The sequence below is a fragment of the Drosophila elegans genome, unplaced genomic scaffold (genome assembly GCF_018152505.1).
Source record: "Drosophila elegans isolate 14027-0461.03 unplaced genomic scaffold, ASM1815250v1 contig_93, whole genome shotgun sequence".
Classification (NCBI taxonomy): domain Eukaryota; kingdom Metazoa; phylum Arthropoda; class Insecta; order Diptera; family Drosophilidae; genus Drosophila; species Drosophila elegans.
Window position 1 is genome coordinate 20,503 of NW_024546174.1, and position 20,448 is coordinate 40,950.

Consider the following 20,448-nt stretch of genomic DNA (forward strand, 5'->3'; position numbering starts at 1 on the left):
TAAAAAAACAAATATTATAAAACTCTAAGCGGTGGATCACTCGGCTCATGGGTCGATGAAGAACGCAGCAAACTGTGCGTCATCGTGTGAACTGCAGGACACATGAACATCGACATTTTGAACGCATATCGCAGTCCATGCTGTTATGTACTTTAATTAATTTTATAGTGCTGCTTGGACTACATATGGTTGAGGGTTGTAAGACTATGCTAATTAAGTTGTTTATAAAATTTTTAAATAAAATTTATAAGCACATGGTATATTATTGGATAATTATTTATTATTCATAATATTAAAAAATATATGAAAAACATTAACTCACAATGGATGTGATAAACGAAGAAAAATATTTTCGTTTTCAATCAAATGATACTGAGAAATGTCTAGCATAAAAAATGTTGAAATATTTTTCATCTAGAATTGTCTCTTATTAATGATTAGAAATTCGAAAGCTATTGGAAATGTTATTGCTCTTCGTTGGTTCTTTATAATTATCGAATTTATAAAATGTTTTCTCATTATATTTAAAGAATTAATTAATAAAAAGTTATATACAACCTCAACTCATATGGGACTACCCCCTGAATTTAAGCATATTAATTAGGGGAGGAAAAGAAACTAACAAGGATTTTCTTAGTAGCGGCGAGCGAAAAGAAATCAGTTCAGCACTAAGTCACTTTGTCTATATGGCAAATGTGAGATGCAGTGTATGGAGCGTCAATATTCTAGTATGAGAAATTAACGATTTAAGTCCTTCTTAAATGAGGCCATTTACCCATAGAGGGTGCCAGGCCCGTATAACGTTAATGATTACTAGATGATGTTTCCAAAGAGTCGTGTTGCTTGATAGTGCAGCACTAAGTGGGTGGTAAACTCCATCTAAAACTAAATATAACCATGAGACCGATAGTAAACAAGTACCGTGAGGGAAAGTTGAAAAGAACTCTGAATAGAGAGTTAAACAGTACGTGAAACTGCTTAGAGGTTAAGCCCGATGAACCTGAATATCCATTATGGAAAATTCATCATTAAAATTGTAATATTTAAACAATATTATGATAATAGTGTGCATTTTTTCCATATAAGGACATTGTAATCTATTAACATACAAAATTTATCATAAAATATGGCTTATAGTTTAATCCAATTAAAATGCTTGCGTTTTAACACAGATTAAATGTCATTAATTTGATAAAGTGTTGATAGATTTATATGAATACAGTGCGTTAATTTTTCGGAATTATATAATGGCATAATTATCATTGATTTTTGTGTTTATTATAAGCACTTGTATGATTAACAATGCGAAAGATTCAGGATACCTTCGGGACCCGTCTTGAAACACGGACCAAGGAGTCTAACATATGTGCAAGTTATTGGGATATAAACCTAATAGCGTAATTAACTTGACTAATAATGGGATTAGTTTTTTAACTATTTATAGCTAATTAACACAATCCCGGGGCGTTCTATATAGTTATGTATAATGATATTTATATTATTTATGCCTCTAACTGGAACGTACCTTGAGCATATATGCTGTGACCCGAAAGATGGTGAACTATACTTGATCAGGTTGAAGTCAGGGGAAACCCTGATGGAAGACCGAAACAGTTCTGACGTGCAAATCGATTGTCAGAATTGAGTATAGGGGCGAAAGACCAATCGAACCATCTAGTAGCTGGTTCCTTCCGAAGTTTCCCTCAGGATAGCTGGTGCATTTTAATGTTATATAAAATAATCGGTTACGTGAAAAGTAGACGGAATAAGGACCTTAAAAGTGAATTGCCTGAAAGGGTTCTCATTTGGGAACAATTTGGTGCGTTTTTCGTGTTTGTGCGTTGCATATTTTTCGAGAAAATCAAGTTTTTCGTTTGGAAATTTTCCACGTGGTAGAAAGAGAAGGGCTGTGCGGAGTCAACTAGTGAACTAGTGAACTAGTGAGCTGGTGAGCTGGTGTGTGTCCAGGATATTATCGAATTCTGCCACCTCGTTGACTGGGTCGATTTATCGGCCATTGGTCAGTGTCCAAACTTGTATGTGTCCGGGATAATTTCGGATTCTGCCACCTCGTTGACTGGGTCGACTATCGGCCATTGGACAGTGTACAAACTTGTGTGTCCGGGATATTTTCAGAGTTTTCCCCCTCGCTGGCTGGATCAAGTATTGACTATTGGTAAGCGTACAAACTAATTAAAAGTCAGAGAAAGTCAGGTAGATGGCATCGGCGCCCACTCCAGAGGGTGCCAATATGGAGCTGTCAGACAGCGAAATAAGCGCGGGCAGTCGGGCAAGCAGTGCCAATAGAGGTCGCTCTAAAGGCAAGCGAACTAAGGCGCCGCCGAGGTCAGCCTCGCAGGCGAAGGTCGCTGCTAAGCGCGGTAAGATGGGTTTTATGGAACCGGACTTGGAGGAGACGCTTTCCTCACTTGAGGGGCCGTCATCATCCAAGGCTACCGCCGTTGCTTTTGGTGCCAGTATTGCTGCAAAAGCTGCAACCAGTGCTGCAGCTGTTGAAGCTGTTGAAGATGTTGAAGCTGTTGTTGCCCCCCCTCGTGCTGCCCATGCAGCCGCTGCTGCTGAATCTGTTGTTCCCGCTGCGCCCACTGCTGCTAAATCGAAACTTAAGCATCGCCTTGATGCTACTTCGAGGATCGCGAGCGAGCTTTCCCAAATAAGGGATGAGTTCGTGACGAATGTTGTGTCGGCAAAGTTGAACGCCGTGCAGGCTAGCGCAATGATGCGTAGCCTGAATAGGTACGAGGAGATGGTGTTTTCGCTGGCAACGCGTAACGCCGTCCTCGAGGAGATGAGTAAGCAGCAATCGCTTGCACCTCCTACGCCCGTTGTTGCGCCAGCTGTGGTCTCCTTGCCGCCTACCGGGTATGCAGCTGCGTATCCGAGCCTACCGGTGCCGCACGCTGCTCCGGTTCCTGCGCCGAGGAAGCCTCGCGAGACTTGGTCTGCTGTTGTTGTCAGCAAAGACCCGGGTGTCACGGGTAGCCAGGTAGCGGATAAGGTGCGCAAGGAGATTGCCCCTACGCTCGGTGTTCGCCTGCACGAGGTGAGAGGGCTTGCGCGTGGCGGTGCCATAATCCGCACCCCCTCGTCAGGAGAAATTCGTAAGGTTGTCGCAAGCAAGAGGTTCGGCGAAGTTGGCCTGGAGGTTAAACAGAACCCTACGCAGCGACCTAGAGTAGTGGTGAACAATGTAGACACGGCTACGACACCAGCCGAGTTTATGAAGGAGCTCTTCAAGAACAATTTCGCCGAAGTGATGGACTTGGCTGCGTTTGAAAAGGCGGTGCACCTGGAGAAGCCGTGGACTGCAGCTGATGGCGCCACAGTAAATGTGACGCTTGAGGTGAATGCCATTGCTTTGGAGATCCTGGACGGAGGCAAGGCGTATATCGGCTGGTTTGCCTATAACTGCCGAGCGCTGGTGCGTACTTACGCGTGCCACAGATGCGTTGGCTTTGACCACAAAGTCGCGCAGTGCCGATACAAGGAGAATGTGTGCCGCCAGTGCGGACAGGCCGGCCACAGTGCGCGAGGCTGCACCAATCCGACGGACTGCCGGAATTGCCGCTTCAAGGGCTACCCGTCGGGGCATCATATGCTCTCGCCGGGTTGTCCTGTGTATGCGGCGGTGCTGGCGAGGGTGAATGCTAGACATTAATGTTTAGCTTCATCCAAGCAAACTGTGGTCGTGGCGAAGTTGCGATGTCCGACGCTCTAGTCAGAATGCGACAGTCAAATTGCCTGTTCGCACTGCTACAGGAGCCGTACCTCGGAGCCGAGTTTTTGGGAAGGCTGCCCGCAGGGCAAAGGGTCTTTTCGAATCCGAGTGGAGATGCAGCCATTGCTGTGGACCATCACGATGCCATCTGCATGCCAGTGGAGCCCCTCACCACGGAGTTTGGCGTATGCGTGAGGCTGCAAGGGAGTTTTGGCTCAATCTTCCTTTGCTCCGCATACTGCCGGTTCGGTTTTCCGCTAGAGCCGTACCTCAGGTATATGGATGCGTTTCTGCTGCAGGCCAGCAGAACTCCCGCAATCCTTGGACTGGATGCGAATGCAGCATCCCCCATGTGGTTTAGCAAACTCTCTCACTTTGCTGAGAGACACGCTAACTACTCTCGGGGTGAGCTGTTGTGTGAGTGGATACTGGAGAAGGGAGCCATCGCCCTTAACCAGCCTAGCGAGGTATACACGTTCAATAACATGAGAGGATTCCACAGCGATATTGACGTGACAATTGCCAACAATGCAGCGAATATGTGGGCCACATATGAATGGAGAGTGGACGAGTGGGGGCCAAGTGACCACAACATTATTTATGTTGAGGCCACCTTGACCACCACTAACGCGATCGAGGGTGTACCTCCTGTGCCGTCCTGGAACTTCTCCAATGCACGTTGGCGATTGTTCGAACAGGAGATAGTGAGGAGAGCAGCTGAAATTCCGGAAGAACTTTTTGAATCGCCGTTGGACGACCAGGTTTCGACCTTGCGGCAGATTGTCCACGATGTGTGCGATCTTGCCCTGGGCCGAAGGACACCTGGACAACCGAGGAGAAGAGTGGGCTGGTGGACCGCTGACCTTAGCGCAGGGCGCCGCAGAGTCAGGAGACTCCGACGCCGTGTACAGGATGCTCGCCGTCGTGGAGACGTGGACGAGATTGAGCGGCTTGTGATCGAGTTGAGGCTTGCCTCAGCCGATTACAAAAAGCTCATCCTGAACACTAAGGAGGACCACTGGAGACGCTTTGTTGGAGAGAATTCGCACGATCCCTGGGGGCGTGTCTACAAGATTTGCCGAGGTCGAAAACGGACGGAGATTGGGTGCCTGCGTGTAAATGGCGAGCTGGTCACTGATTGGGGTGACTGTGCGCGAGTGCTCCTTCGTAACTTTTTCCCAGTTGCGGAGTCTGATGCACCGATTGCCTTACCGCAGGATGTCCCACCGACCCTTGAAGTGGCCGAGATTGCTGCTTGTGTCGCCAAGCTGAAGAGCAGACGCTCTCCCGGCATGGATGGCATCAACGGCACAATCTGCAAGGCAGTCTGGCGCGCCATTCCTGAGCACCTAACGGCGTTGTTTTCCCGCTGTATTCGGTTGGGGTATTTTCCCAGTGAGTGGAAGTGTCCACGTGTAGTGGCACTGCTCAAGGGACCCAACAAGGATAAATGTGAGCCATCTTCCTATCGGGGGATCTGCTTACTTCCAGTTTTTGGAAAGGTGCTCGAGGCCATCATGGTTAATCGTGTGAAAGAAGTTCTTCCGGAAGGATGCAGATGGCAGTTTGGTTTTCGCCAAGGACGATGTGTGGAGGATGCTTGGAGACACGTTATGAGCAGCGTCCGTGCCTCCCCGGCAGTATACGTGCTCGGAATATTCGTTGACTTCAAAGGAGCATTCGACAACGTCGAATGGAGCGCTGCACTGCGCCGCCTAGATGCCCTGGGATGCCGAGAAATGAGCTTGTGGCAGAGCTTTTTCTCCGGCCGGGGCGCAACGATCAGAAGCAGTTATGGGACAGTCAATGTCCCCGTAACTAGAGGTTGCCCGCAGGGGTCAATCAGTGGCCCATTCATATGGGACGTTCTGATGGATGTACTGCTACAGCGCCTTGAGCCGTACTGCACTTTGAGTGCGTACGCGGATGATCTGTTGCTACTCGTCGAAGGAAATAGTCGAAGAAATCTAGAGGAAAAAGGAGCGCAACTGATGTCCATCGTAGAAACGTGGGGAGTGGAAATTGGCGTTGCCGTTTCCACCAGCAAGACGGTCATAATGCTGTTAAAAGGTTCCCTTAACCGGAGTCCGTCGGTAAGATTTGCAGGAGCAAATCTACCATACGTTAGCAGCTGCCGGTACCTTGGCATCACAGTCAGCGAGCGCATGAGTTTTCTCAAGCACATCGTACTGCTGAAGGAGCGAGTGACTGGAGTCGTTGGAGCATTGGCGCGTGTGCTTCGAGCTGACTGGGGATTCAGTCCTCGAGCCAGGCGGACCATATATGCCGGACTCATGGCGCCATGCGCGCTATTTGGTGCCTCGGTGTGGTACGCCACGGCAAGGCAAGTAGTCGCAAAAATGCGTCTAAATGCCTGCCAAAGGCTGATCCTACTTGGATGCCTTCCGGTATGCCGAACAGTGTCAACCCTGGCACTGCAGGTGCTTGCTGGAGCTCCCCCGTTTGATTTGGCTGCTATGAAAATAGCAGTCAAATACAAACTCAAACGTGGATACCCGCTGGAGGAGTACGACTGGACCTACGGCGAAGACCTCACAGGTCTAAGCTGGGAGCAACGAATGGTGCGGATAGACGATTGCCTACTGCTGGACTGGCAGGACAGATGGGACGATGTTGATGCACCAGGACGGGTGACCAACAAATTCGTACCAGATGTCAGGCTCATCTATCGGAATCCAAATTTTGGGTTCCCGATGCGTACGGGATTCTTGCTCACAGGGCACGGATCGTTCAATGCATTTCTGCACAGGAGAGCCCTCAGCGATACTGCCGCATGCTCATGTGGCGATCCAAATGAGGACTGGGAGCACATTTTATGTGCTTGTCCGTTATATGCAGACTTGCGCGACCTCGATGGACTTGGTGTGCGGCGCGTTGGCGAAAACTGGATATTCGAAGGAATTCTGGAGGACGAGGAGAGGATGCAGCGATTGACGGAGTTCGCTGAAGAGGTGTTCGACCGCAGGAGGGGCATTTAGCCCAACTTCCTTGCTGTGTGGTTAGCGGCGAAGAATTCTGCCACAGCTCGCCATTGCTTGTCGTAGGAGGCGACTAATTTGGCACTGGGGCACCCTATCCGGGCTTGTCGGAGCCAAAGGGGAGGGCCTACCGAGCCCTTAATTTCGGTACCACGGGTTGGGCAGTTCCAAGGCTGCCCATTGAGGTCGGCCCCCTTGTGGGAGTATCGTGGTGGCTGTGGTTGACACCCATATCGCGGGTAGAACTCTCGGGTTCGACGTGGAGTTGCGTTATACAACTCGGGTGCTGTGACCCATAGAGCAGTAGAGATTTTAGATGATCTCGCCCCTCAGCAAGGGGGAGTGTTTGCCCGACAAGTAAACACTCGAATTGACACCGGGGTGGTTGCTATGTACATAGCTATAGCTTCTAGTCCGGGGCGTTGGTCTGGCGCTTAATCTAGACACATGCACTATATACTCACTTGTGGGTGTGTTATGTACTCACTTGTGGGTGCATGATATATCAACTTGTGGGTATATTAGAGTGCCGTGGTTGTAATCCCTTCAGTGTGGAACACGCCACGTAAAATAAGTGTCGGAGAGATCTGATTTACACCTGTCCCTATCTACTATCTAGCGAAACCACAGCCAAGGGAACGGGCTTGGAATAATTAGCGGGGAAAGAAGACCCTTTTGAGCTTGACTCTAATCTGGCAGTGTAAGGAGACATAAGAGGTGTAGAATAAGTGGGAGATATTAGACCTCGGTTTGGTATCGCCAATGAAATACCACTACTCTTATTGTTTCCTTACTTACTTGATTAAATGGAACGTGTATCATTTCCTAGCCATTATACGGATATATTTATTATATCTTATGGTATTGGGTTTTGATGCAAGCTTCTTGATCAAAGTATCACGAGTTTGTTATATAATCGCAAACAAATTCTTTAATAAAAGGAGTGCATTTATGTATTTTTGATTTGAAAATTTGGTATAACTCCAATTACTCAGGTATGATCCAATTCAAGGACATTGCCAGGTAGGGAGTTTGACTGGGGCGGTACATCTCTCAAATAATAACGGAGGTGTCCCAAGGCCAGCTCAGTGCGGACAGAAACCACACATAGAGCAAAAGGGCAAATGCTGACTTGATCTCGGTGTTCAGTACACACAGGGACAGCAAAAGCTCGGCCTATCGATCCTTTTGGTTTAAAGAGTTTTTAACAAGAGGTGTCAGAAAAGTTACCATAGGGATAACTGGCTTGTGGCGGCCAAGCGTTCATAGCGACGTCGCTTTTTGATCCTTCGATGTCGGCTCTTCCTATCATTGTGAAGCAAAATTCACCAAGCGTTGGATTGTTCACCCATGCAAGGGAACGTGAGCTGGGTTTAGACCGTCGTGAGACAGGTTAGTTTTACCCTACTAATGACAAAACGTTGTTGCGACAGCATTCCTGCGTAGTACGAGAGGAACCGCAGGTACGGACCAATGGCACAATACTTGTTCGAGCGAACAGTGGTATGACGCTACGTCCGTTGGATTATGCCTGAACGCCTCTAAGGTCGTATCCGTGCTGGACTGCAATGATAAATAAGGGGCAATTTGCATTGTATGGCTTTCTAAACCATTTAAAGTTTATAATTTATTTTATGAACGACAATGGATGTGATGCCAATGTAATTTGTAACATAGTAAATTGGGAGGATCTTCGATCACCTGATGCCGCGCTAGTTACATATAAAAACATTATTTAATACAATGACAAAGCCTAGAATCAATTGTAAACGACTTTTGTAACAGGCAAGGTGTTGTAAGTGGTTGAGCAGCTGCCATACTGCGATCCACTGAAGCTTATCCTTTGCTTGATGATTCGATAATAAATATATATATATATAATATATAACATAATCAATTTAAATTATCATCATATATGTTTGATAGTTTTTGTTGTTATATATTATTTATATATTTTATTAGGAGGAGGAGGTTAAATATGATATGGATTAGATATAACCTAATTAAACAGGTAGCCAAATGCATCGTCATCTTAATAGTGACGCGAATGTGTGATATTATATATCTTAAGAGTATAAGTCACATACAGTAGCCTAATGTTCTATCGTCATCTATTTAGTGACGCAGATATAAATTGTCAAAATATAATAAGTCTTGCTTGATAGCAAAACTTATGTCTCTTATTAAAGGCAAATGAAATGATATCTATGCATATTAAAGAAGAAAGAATTATAAAGCCATATAAATAAACATATTTTAATATGAAAAATATGAATCTAAAAACTACACAAGTCTTTTTTGGTAGCCAAATGAATCGTCATCTACTTAGTGACGCATATAATAAAATGTCAAATTAAAAGAGTCTTACTACAAGTCTTTTTTGGTAGCCAAATGAATCGTCATTTACTTAGTGACGCATATAATAAAATGTCAAATTAAAAGAGTCTTACTACAAGTCCCTTTATTAAAGGCGGCAAATTAAACGGTATATATATTTATTTTAAATATATATATACAATTTGAAAAAAAACTAAAACGAAAAATTGCATACATATTAAAAAGACTTTTAATATGAAAAATACGAGCCTAAAAACTACAAGTCACTTATGGTAGCCAAATGCATCGTCATCTTAATAGTGACGCGAATGTGAAAACAAATGCCGAGTGCTGAAGTTCCAGGTAAGAGCTTAGATATTATATATCTTAGGACTATAAGTCACATACAGTAGCCAAATGAATCGTCATCTATTTAGTGACGCAGATATAAATTGTCAAAATATAATAAGTCTTGCTTGATAGCAAAACTAATGTCTCTTATTAAAGGCAAATGAAATGATATCTATGCATATTAAATAAGAAGAAAGAATTATTAATACAAGTCATTTTTGGTAGCCAAATGAATCGTCATCTTACTTAGTGACGCATATAAACAAATCTCAAATTAAAAGAGTCTTATTTATATTATAAATATATACAAATATACAAAAAAAAATGTTCCATATGAAAAATTTGAGTCTAAAAACTACAAGTCCCTTATGGTTGCCAAATGGAATCGTCATCTACTTAGTGACGCTGATAAAAAATTGTCAAAGTAACAAGATTTACTAAAAGTTTCGAATTAATAAATGAAATGAATATGAAATGAAATGAAATGAAATGGAATGGAATGGAATGAAATGAAATGAAATGAAATTTAATATATTTAATATTAAAAAAATATATCTATATTCATTTGGGTAAATTGAGAATATCCATACAATGGATTGCTTATAGTAAAGCAACAAAATATATGGGTATTTCTCAGAACATATAATATTAATATGATTTTGTGAATTCCTATAATAAATAACATTCATATATATGAAAATGTTATCATATATCAATATTATTGATATATTATATATGGAATGTATGGAAAATATAAAATATTCCTTCAATTTCCTCAAGCATATGGAGGAAATTCATATGAAGGCAGACTTTTAGTACTGTAAACACGCAGTTTAAAGACGGGGTGTCCAAAAACATATATAGGGTAGTGCCTGTTGGCTGGCAACCAAATATATGGGTATTTCTCAGAACTTATAAAATTAAAATTATATTGTGAATACCTATAATAAATAACATTCATATATATGAAAATGTTGTGATATATCAATATTATTGATATATTATAAATGAAATGTATGGAAAATATAAAATATTCCTTCAATTTCCTCAAGTATATGGAGGAAATTCATATGAAGGCAGACTTTTAGTACTGTAAACATGCAGTTTAAAGACGGCGTGTCCAAAAACATATATAGGGTAGTGCCTGTTGGCTGGCAACCAAATATATGGGTATTTCTCAGAACATATAAAATTAATATTATATTGTGAATACCTATAATAAATAACATTCATATATATGAAAATGTTGTAATATATCAATATTATTGATATATTATATATGAAATGTATGGAAAATATAAAATATTCCTTCAATTTCCTCAAGTATATGGAGGAAATTCATATGAAGGGAGACTTTTAGTACTGTAAACATGCAGTTTAAAGACGGCGTGTCCAAAAACATATATAGGGTAGTGCCTGTTGGCTGGCAACCAAATATATGGGTATTTCTCAGAACATATAAAATTAATATTATATTGTGAATACCTATAATAAATAACATTCATATATATGAAAATGTTGTAATATATCAATATTATTGATATATTATATATGAAATGTATGGAAAATATAAAATATTCCTTCAATTTCCTCAAGTATATGGAGGAAATTCATATGAAGGGAGACTTTTAGTACTGTAAACATGCAGTTTAAAGACGGCGTGTCCAAAAACATATATAGGGTAGTGCCTGTTGGCTGGCAACCAAATATATGGGTATTTCTCAGAACATATAAAATTAATATTATATTGTGAATACCTATAATAAATAACATTCATATATATGAAAATGTTGTAATATATCAATATTATTGATATATTATATATGAAATGTATGGAAAATATAAAATATTCCTTCAATTTCCTCAAGTATATGGAGGAAATTCATATGAAGGGAGACTTTTAGTACTGTAAACATGCAGTTTAAAGACGGCGTGTCCAAAAACATATATAGGGTAGTGCCTGTTGGCTGGCAACCAAATATATGGGTATTTCTCAGAACATATATAATTAATATTATATTGTGAATACCTATAATAAATAACATTCATATATATGAAAATGTTGTAATAAATCAATATTATTGATATAATATATATGAAATGTATGGAAAATGTGAAACATATCGATATTGATCAATATTAGTTGAGATATCCCATATGTTGGGTGGCAAATAGAATTGAAAATACCCGATTTCAAGACAACGTGTCGAAAAACACATATAGGATGGTCAGTGGTTGTCCATCTATAGTTGAACAAAATTTATGATATCCATATAATTTTGTCAATTTAATAGCAAAATTAAATATTTTCCGTATGTTTTGTATCTTGATTCTTGCGAATACGAGACTTGGCTTGATACGGTTAATATTAAGTGTCATCACTTTTTAGATAATAATGTTGAAAACGAAAGCCAAGGTTGTATATATTATTATATGGCAACAATTGTTTTCCGACCTTTATCGTTAATCTAATTCAGGCTAATGTTATTATTAGTGCTGTTGTTATATATATTATATATATATTATAAATGTTTCATATGCGCTCGGTTTTATGTGATATATTACCAGAGAGTTATATGGAAATGATAGATTTTAAATTTATCATAAAAATACAAATGATTTAACTCAATATTTATATTGGTTAATCAAAAATAATTGGTACATGTGTGAAATATATATGTATGGCGAAATAAAATGATATTTTAAAATGAAATATGTAAATATGAATTATATTATAGAATTATATATGAAAAAATTCTAGTTACTGTGGGCAAACGTGGCGTGTAACAAATATAAAGAATTTTAAAACGATTATGAAGCTAAACAAAGATAGCCATATTCGTATCAAGATTATTTTCCTCCCTCCTAAATGCAATTTAAAGAAAAATACTCTATAATAAATTTTGTATTACTAATTTCTATTTTAAAAAATATGAAAGTAATATGAATTAAAAACATTATTCTGGTTGATCCTGCCAGTAGTTATATGCTTGTCTCAAAGATTAAGCCATGCATGTCTAAGTACACACGAATTAAAAGTGAAACCGCAAAAGGCTCATTATATCAGTTATGGTTCCTTAGATCGTTAACAGTTACTTGGATAACTGTGGTAATTCTAGAGCTAATACATGCAATTAAAACATGAACCTTATGGGACATGTGCTTTTATTAGGCTAAAACCAAGCGATCGCAAGATCGTTATACTGGTTGAACTCTAGATAACATGCAGATCGTATGGTCTTGTACCGACGACAGATCTTTCAAATGTCTGCCCTATCAACTTTTGATGGTAGTATCTAGGACTACCATGGTTGCAACGGGTAACGGGGAATCAGGGTTCGATTCCGGAGAGGGAGCCTGAGAAACGGCTACCACATCTAAGGAAGGCAGCAGGCGCGTAAATTACCCACTCCCAGCTCGGGGAGGTAGTGACGAAAAATAACAATACAGGACTCATATCCGAGGCCCTGTAATTGGAATGAGTACACTTTAAATCCTTTAACAAGGACCAATTGGAGGGCAAGTCTGGTGCCAGCAGCCGCGGTAATTCCAGCTCCAATAGCGTATATTAAAGTTGTTGCGGTTAAAACGTTCGTAGTTGAACTTGTGCTTCATACGGGTAGTACAACTTACAATTGTGGTTAGTACTATACCTTTATGTATGTAAGCGTATTACCGGTGGAGTTCTTATATATGTTTAAATACTTGTATTTTTTCATATGTTCCTCCTATTTAAAAACCTGCATTAGTGCTCTTAAACGAGTGTTATTGTGGGCCGGTACAATTACTTTGAACAAATTAGAGTGCTTAAAGCAGGCTTCAAATGCCTGAATATTCTGTGCATGGGATAATGAAATAAGACCTCTGTTCTGCTTTCATTGGTTTTCAGATCAAGAGGTAATGATTAATAGAAGCAGTTTGGGGGCATTAGTATTACGACGCGAGAGGTGAAATTCTTGGACCGTCGTAAGACTAACTTAAGCGAAAGCATTTGCCAAAGATGTTTTCATTAATCAAGAACGAAAGTTAGAGGTTCGAAGGCGATCAGATACCGCCCTAGTTCTAACCATAAACGATGCCAGCTAGCAATTGGGTGTAGCTACTTTTATGGCTCTCTCAGTCGCTTCCCGGGAAACCAAAGCTTTTGGGCTCCGGGGGAAGTATGGTTGCAAAGCTGAAACTTAAAGGAATTGACGGAAGGGCACCACCAGGAGTGGAGCCTGCGGCTTAATTTGACTCAACACGGGAAAACTTACCAGGTCCGAACATAAGTGTGTAAGACAGATTGATAGCTCTTTCTCGAATCTATGGGTGGTGGTGCATGGCCGTTCTTAGTTCGTGGAGTGATTTGTCTGGTTAATTCCGATAACGAACGAGACTCAAATATATTAAATAGATATCTTCAGGATTATGGTGTTGAAGCTTATATAGCCTTCATTCATGGTGGCAGTAAAATGTTTATTGTGTTTGAATGTGTTTATATAAGTGGAGCCGTACCTGTTGGTTTGTCCCATTATAAGGACACTAGCTTCTTAAATGGACAAATTGCGTCTAGCAATAATGAGATTGAGCAATAACAGGTCTGTGATGCCCTTAGATGTCCTGGGCTGCACCGCGCTACAATGAAAGTATCAACGTGTATTTCCTAGACCGAGAGGTCCGGGTAAACCGCTGAACCACTTTCATGCTTGGGATTGTGAACTGAAACTGTTCACATGAACTTGGAATTCCCAGTAAGTGTGAGTCATTAACTCGCATTGATTACGTCCCTGCCCTTTGTACACACCGCCCGTCGCTACTACCGATTGAATTATTTAGTGAGGTCTCCGGACGTGATCACTGTGACGCCTTGCGTGTTACGGTTGTTTCGCAAAAGTTGACCGAACTTGATTATTTAGAGGAAGTAAAAGTCGTAACAAGGTTTCCGTAGGTGAACCTGCGGAAGGATCATTATTGTATAATATCTTTACCGTTAACACAAAATTTTGTATTATTTAATAATACAAAAAAAAATAAATTTGCCAAAAAATATATTATATTATATAATCTATATATATATATATATATAAATATGTCAAAAAATATATCAAAAATATCTTATCTAATTTAAAGCGTTTTAATGAAAGAAAAAGTATAGTCCTATGGACTTAAATAGCTCGAGCAAATGGTGTCCAATGCCGAGTAATTATTATGAGATATCAATTACGAGTCGTGGGCGGAGGCTCTGATGTCCATAAAATAAAAATCGACCTGGCCAATCGATTAGAGATACAGATAGATAGAAGATATATATACGATATGTTAAATATATAATATATAATAGAATATAATATAATTACTTTGTGTGTATATGGACCATAATATACACGCGTTGCGCATATGTATTGTTCATCTAAGTTATGGGCATACATTGGTTAATGCAACAACCTAAAATATATAATGTTGTACCCGGTTAATAATCAGGTTAATGTTTTATATAAAATGCAATATATATCAAACTTAAATAGAAATAAAATGAAAAATGAAAATTGGTATTATATTGTTTATATGAAACTAAGACATTTCGCAACATTTATTTTAGGTATAAAAATACATTTATTGAAGGAATTGATATATGCCAGTAAAATGGTGTATTTTTAATTTCTTTCAATAAAAACACAATTGACGAAATTAAAAAAACAAATATTATAAAACTCTAAGCGGTGGATCACTCGGCTCATGGGTCGATGAAGAACGCAGCAAACTGTGCGTCATCGTGTGAACTGCAGGACACATGAACATCGACATTTTGAACGCATATCGCAGTCCATGCTGTTATGTACTTTAATTAATTTTATAGTGCTGCTTGGACTACATATGGTTGAGGGTTGTAAGACTATGCTAATTAAGTTGTTTATAAAATTTTTAAATAAAATTTATAAGCACATGGTATATTATTGGATAATTATTTATTATTCATAATATTAAAAAATATATGAAAAACATTAACTCACAATGGATGTGATAAACGAAGAAAAATATTTTCGTTTTCAATCAAATGATACTGAGAAATGTCTAGCATAAAAAATGTTGAAATATTTTTCATCTAGAATTGTCTCTTATTAATGATTAGAAATTCGAAAGCTATTGGAAATGTTATTGCTCTTCGTTGGTTCTTTATAATTATCGAATTTATAAAATGTTTTCTCATTATATTTAAAGAATTAATTAATAAAAAGTTATATACAACCTCAACTCATATGGGACTACCCCCTGAATTTAAGCATATTAATTAGGGGAGGAAAAGAAACTAACAAGGATTTTCTTAGTAGCGGCGAGCGAAAAGAAATCAGTTCAGCACTAAGTCACTTTGTCTATATGGCAAATGTGAGATGCAGTGTATGGAGCGTCAATATTCTAGTATGAGAAATTAACGATTTAAGTCCTTCTTAAATGAGGCCATTTACCCATAGAGGGTGCCAGGCCCGTATAACGTTAATGATTACTAGATGATGTTTCCAAAGAGTCGTGTTGCTTGATAGTGCAGCACTAAGTGGGTGGTAAACTCCATCTAAAACTAAATATAACCATGAGACCGATAGTAAACAAGTACCGTGAGGGAAAGTTGAAAAGAACTCTGAATAGAGAGTTAAACAGTACGTGAAACTGCTTAGAGGTTAAGCCCGATGAACCTGAATATCCATTATGGAAAATTCATCATTAAAATTGTAATATTTAAACAATATTATGATAATAGTGTGCATTTTTTCCATATAAGGACATTGTAATCTATTAACATACAAAATTTATCATAAAATATGGCTTATAGTTTAATCCAATTAAAATGCTTGCGTTTTAACACAGATTAAATGTCATTAATTTGATAAAGTGTTGATAGATTTATATGAATACAGTGCGTTAATTTTTCGGAATTATATAATGGCATAATTATCATTGATTTTTGTGTTTATTATAAGCACTTGTATGATTAACAATGCGAAAGATTCAGGATACCTTCGGGACCCGTCTTGAAACACGGACCAAGGAGTCTAACATATGTGCAAGTTATTGGGATATAAACCTAATAGCGTAATTAACTTGACTAATAATGGGATTAGTTTTTTAACTATTTATAGCTAATTAACACAATCCCGGGGCGTTCTATATAGTTATGTATAATGATATTTATATTATTTATGCCTCTAACTGGAACGTACCTTGAGCATATATGCTGTGACCCGAAAGATGGTGAACTATACTTGATCAGGTTGAAGTCAGGGGAAACCCTGATGGAAGACCGAAACAGTTCTGACGTGCAAATCGATTGTCAGAATTGAGTATAGGGGCGAAAGACCAATCGAACCATCTAGTAGCTGGTTCCTTCCGAAGTTTCCCTCAGGATAGCTGGTGCATTTTAATGTTATATAAAATAATCTTATCTGGTAAAGCGAATGATTAGAGGCCTTAGGGTCGAAACGATCTTAACCTATTCTCAAACTTTAAATGGGTAAGAACCTTAACTTTCTTGATATGAAGTTTAAGGTTATGATATAATGTGCCCAGTGGGCCACTTTTGGTAAGCAGAACTGGCGCTGTGGGATGAACCAAACGTAATGTTACGGTGCCCAAATTAACAACTCATGCAGATACCATGAAAGGCGTTGGTTGCTTAAAACAGCAGGACGGTGATCATGGAAGTCGAAATCCGCTAAGGAGTGTGTAACAACTCACCTGCCGAAGCAACTAGCCCTTAAAATGGATGGCGCTTAAGTTGTATACCTATACATTACCGCTAAAGTAGATGATTTATATTACTTGTAATATAAATTTTGAAACTTTAGTGAGTAGGAAGGTACAATGGTATGCGTAGAAGTGTTTGGCGTAAGCCTGCATGGAGCTGCCATTGGTACAGATCTTGGTGGTAGTAGCAAATAATCGAATGAGACCTTGGAGGACTGAAGTGGAGAAGGGTTTCGTGTGAACAGTGGTTGATCACGAGTTAGTCGGTCCTAAGTTCAAGGCGAAAGCCGAAAATTTTCAAGTAAAACAAAAAGCAAACTATTAAGAAACACAAATAATAATAAAAGGCAAAAATAATATACTTGAATAATTTTGAACGAAAGGGAATACGGTTCCAATTCCGTAACCTGTTGAGTATCCGTTTGTTATTAAATATGGGCCTCGTGCTCATCCTGGCAACAGGAACGACCATAAAGAAGCCGTCGAGAGATATCGGAAGAGTTTTCTTTTCTGTTTTATAGCCGTACTACCATGGAAGTCTTTCGCAGAGAGATATGGTAGATGGGCTAGAAGAGCATGACATATACTGTTGTGTCGATATTTTCTCCTCGGACCTTGAAAATTTATGGTGGGGACACGCAAACTTCTCAACAGGCCGTACCAATATCCGCAGCTGGTCTCCAAGGTGAAGAGTCTCTAGTCGATAGAATAATGTAGGTAAGGGAAGTCGGCAAATTAGATCCGTAACTTCGGGATAAGGATTGGCTCTGAAGATTGAGATAGTCGGGCTTGATTGGGAAACAATAACATGGTTTATGTGCTCGTTCTGGGTAAATAGAGTTTCTTTCATTTATGGAAGTTACTTGTTCCCCGGATAGTTTAGTTACGTAGCCAATTGTGGAACTTTCTTGCTAAAATTTTTAAGAATACTAATTGGGTCAAACCAATTAGTTCTTATTAATTATAACGATTATCAATTAACAATCAATTCAGAACTGGCACGGACTTGGGGAATCCGACTGTCTAATTAAAACAAAGCATTGTGATGGCCCTAGCGGGTGTTGACACAATGTGATTTCTGCCCAGTGCTCTGAATGTCAAAGTGAAGAAATTCAAGTAAGCGCGGGTCAACGGCGGGAGTAACTATGACTCTCTTAAGGTAGCCAAATGCCTCGTCATCTAATTAGTGACGCGCATGAATGGATTAACGAGATTCCTACTGTCCCTATCTACTATCTAGCGAAACCACAGCCAAGGGAACGGGCTTGGAATAATTAGCGGGGAAAGAAGACCCTTTTGAGCTTGACTCTAATCTGGCAGTGTAAGGAGACATAAGAGGTGTAGAATAAGTGGGAGATATTAGACCTCGGTTTGGTATCGCCAATGAAATACCACTACTCTTATTGTTTCCTTACTTACTTGATTAAATGGAACGTGTATCATTTCCTAGCCATTATACGGATATATTTATTATATCTTATGGTATTGGGTTTTGATGCAAGCTTCTTGATCAAAGTATCACGAGTTTGTTATATAATCGCAAACAAATTCTTTAATAAAAGGAGTGCATTTATGTATTTTTGATTTGAAAATTTGGTATAACTCCAATTACTCAGGTATGATCCAATTCAAGGACATTGCCAGGTAGGGAGTTTGACTGGGGCGGTACATCTCTCAAATAATAACGGAGGTGTCCCAAGGCCAGCTCAGTGCGGACAGAAACCACACATAGAGCAAAAGGGCAAATGCTGACTTGATCTCGGTGTTCAGTACACACAGGGACAGCAAAAGCTCGGCCTATCGATCCTTTTGGTTTAAAGAGTTTTTAACAAGAGGTGTCAGAAAAGTTACCATAGGGATAACTGGCTTGTGGCGGCCAAGCGTTCATAGCGACGTCGCTTTTTGATCCTTCGATGTCGGCTCTTCCTATCATTGTGAAGCAAAATTCACCAAGCGTTGGATTGTTCACCCATGCAAGGGAACGTGAGCTGGGTTTAGACCGTCGTGAGACAGGTTAGTTTTACCCTACTAATGACAAAACGTTGTTGCGACAGCATTCCTGCGTAGTACGAGAGGAACCGCAGGTACGGACCAATGGCACAATACTTGTTCGAGCGAACAGTGGTATGACGCTACGTCCGTTGGATTATGCCTGAACGCCTCTAAGGTCGTATCCGTGCTGGACTGCAATGATAAATAAGGGGCAATTTGCATTGTATGGCTTTCTAAACCATTTAAAGTTTATAATTTATTTTATGAACGACAATGGATGTGATGCCAATGTAATTTGTAACATAGTAAATTGGGAGGATCTTCGATCACCTGATGCCGCGCTAGTTACATATAAAAACATTATTTAATACAATGACAAAGCCTAGAATCAATTGTAAACGACTTTTGTAACAGGCAAGGTGTTGTAAGTGGTTGAGCAGCTGCCATACTGCGATCCACTGAAGCTTATCCTTTGCTTGATGATTCGATAATAAATATATATATATATAATATATAACATAATCAATTTAAATTATCATCATATATGTTTGATAGTTTTTGTTGTTATATATTATTTATATATTTTATTAGGAGGAGGAGGTTAAATATGATATGGATTAGATATAACCTAATTAAACAGGTAGCCAAATGCATCGTCATCTTAATAGTCAGTCGCGATCGAACTCTCGTTGAGTACAGACGTGCCTACGGACCGCCGCGAACGCGAACACGCGAACAAAGCAAACAAGACAAATCGTCAACAACATCATAACATCCGATACAACAACCGTTACGGTGTCAGCCAGCTGCGCTGTGATTGGCCACTGCTATCGCGTGATCAAGCCACAGCGTGAACTTTTGCGTGCAGGTGCATAAGCACCGGTACACATACACACACTCACACGCAAGCGCCTGTGCGTGTTATCTTTTCGTGCTACTGTTTAACCAACAACAACAACACAGCCAAGCGCAAACAGTTTAAGCTTGCCTTACAGGCAGCTTACTCGTTCCCCCCCCCCTCCCCCGCTCTCCTCACCCTTGCCATGGATTGGCAAGCTGCGCCTAGTGACAGGCTGTCAAGCAAGACAGGCAACAACAACAACAAGAGGAAGAAGAAGAACTCTTCAGGAGACGACTCGGACTCCTCTGGATCTCTCGAATCTGGGGAAATTAAGCGCAAACCTGTACGGAAAACTACTCAACTCGCAGCATCGGTCTTGCCTGAGGGACCAAGCACCAGCAAAGCAGCAAGGGCGGCCCTGTACAGTAACAGGTTTGCAGCACTTTCTTCTGATGACGATGATGAAGAGGTAGAGGACAACGAGGAATATA

General features: G+C 40.1%; 4 non-coding genes across 4 annotated transcripts; all 4 read left to right on the forward strand.

Moving 5' to 3' along the window:
* The first annotated feature begins 20 nt into the window (after positions 1 to 20).
* On the forward strand, positions 21 to 199 carry LOC121467927. Its single transcript, XR_005977951.1, has one exon. It is a non-coding gene; the product is annotated as a 5.8S ribosomal RNA (ribosomal RNA).
* Positions 200 to 12,364: 12,165 nt separating this feature from the next.
* On the forward strand, positions 12,365 to 14,358 carry LOC121467923. The gene has a single exon (XR_005977947.1). It is a non-coding gene; the product is annotated as a small subunit ribosomal RNA (ribosomal RNA).
* Positions 14,359 to 15,096: 738 nt separating this feature from the next.
* On the forward strand, positions 15,097 to 15,275 carry LOC121467928. The gene has a single exon (XR_005977952.1). It is a non-coding gene; the product is annotated as a 5.8S ribosomal RNA (ribosomal RNA).
* Positions 15,276 to 15,630: 355 nt separating this feature from the next.
* Positions 15,631 to 19,604, forward strand: LOC121467926. Its single transcript, XR_005977950.1, has one exon. It is a non-coding gene; the product is annotated as a large subunit ribosomal RNA (ribosomal RNA).
* Positions 19,605 to 20,448: the final 844 nt, after the last annotated feature.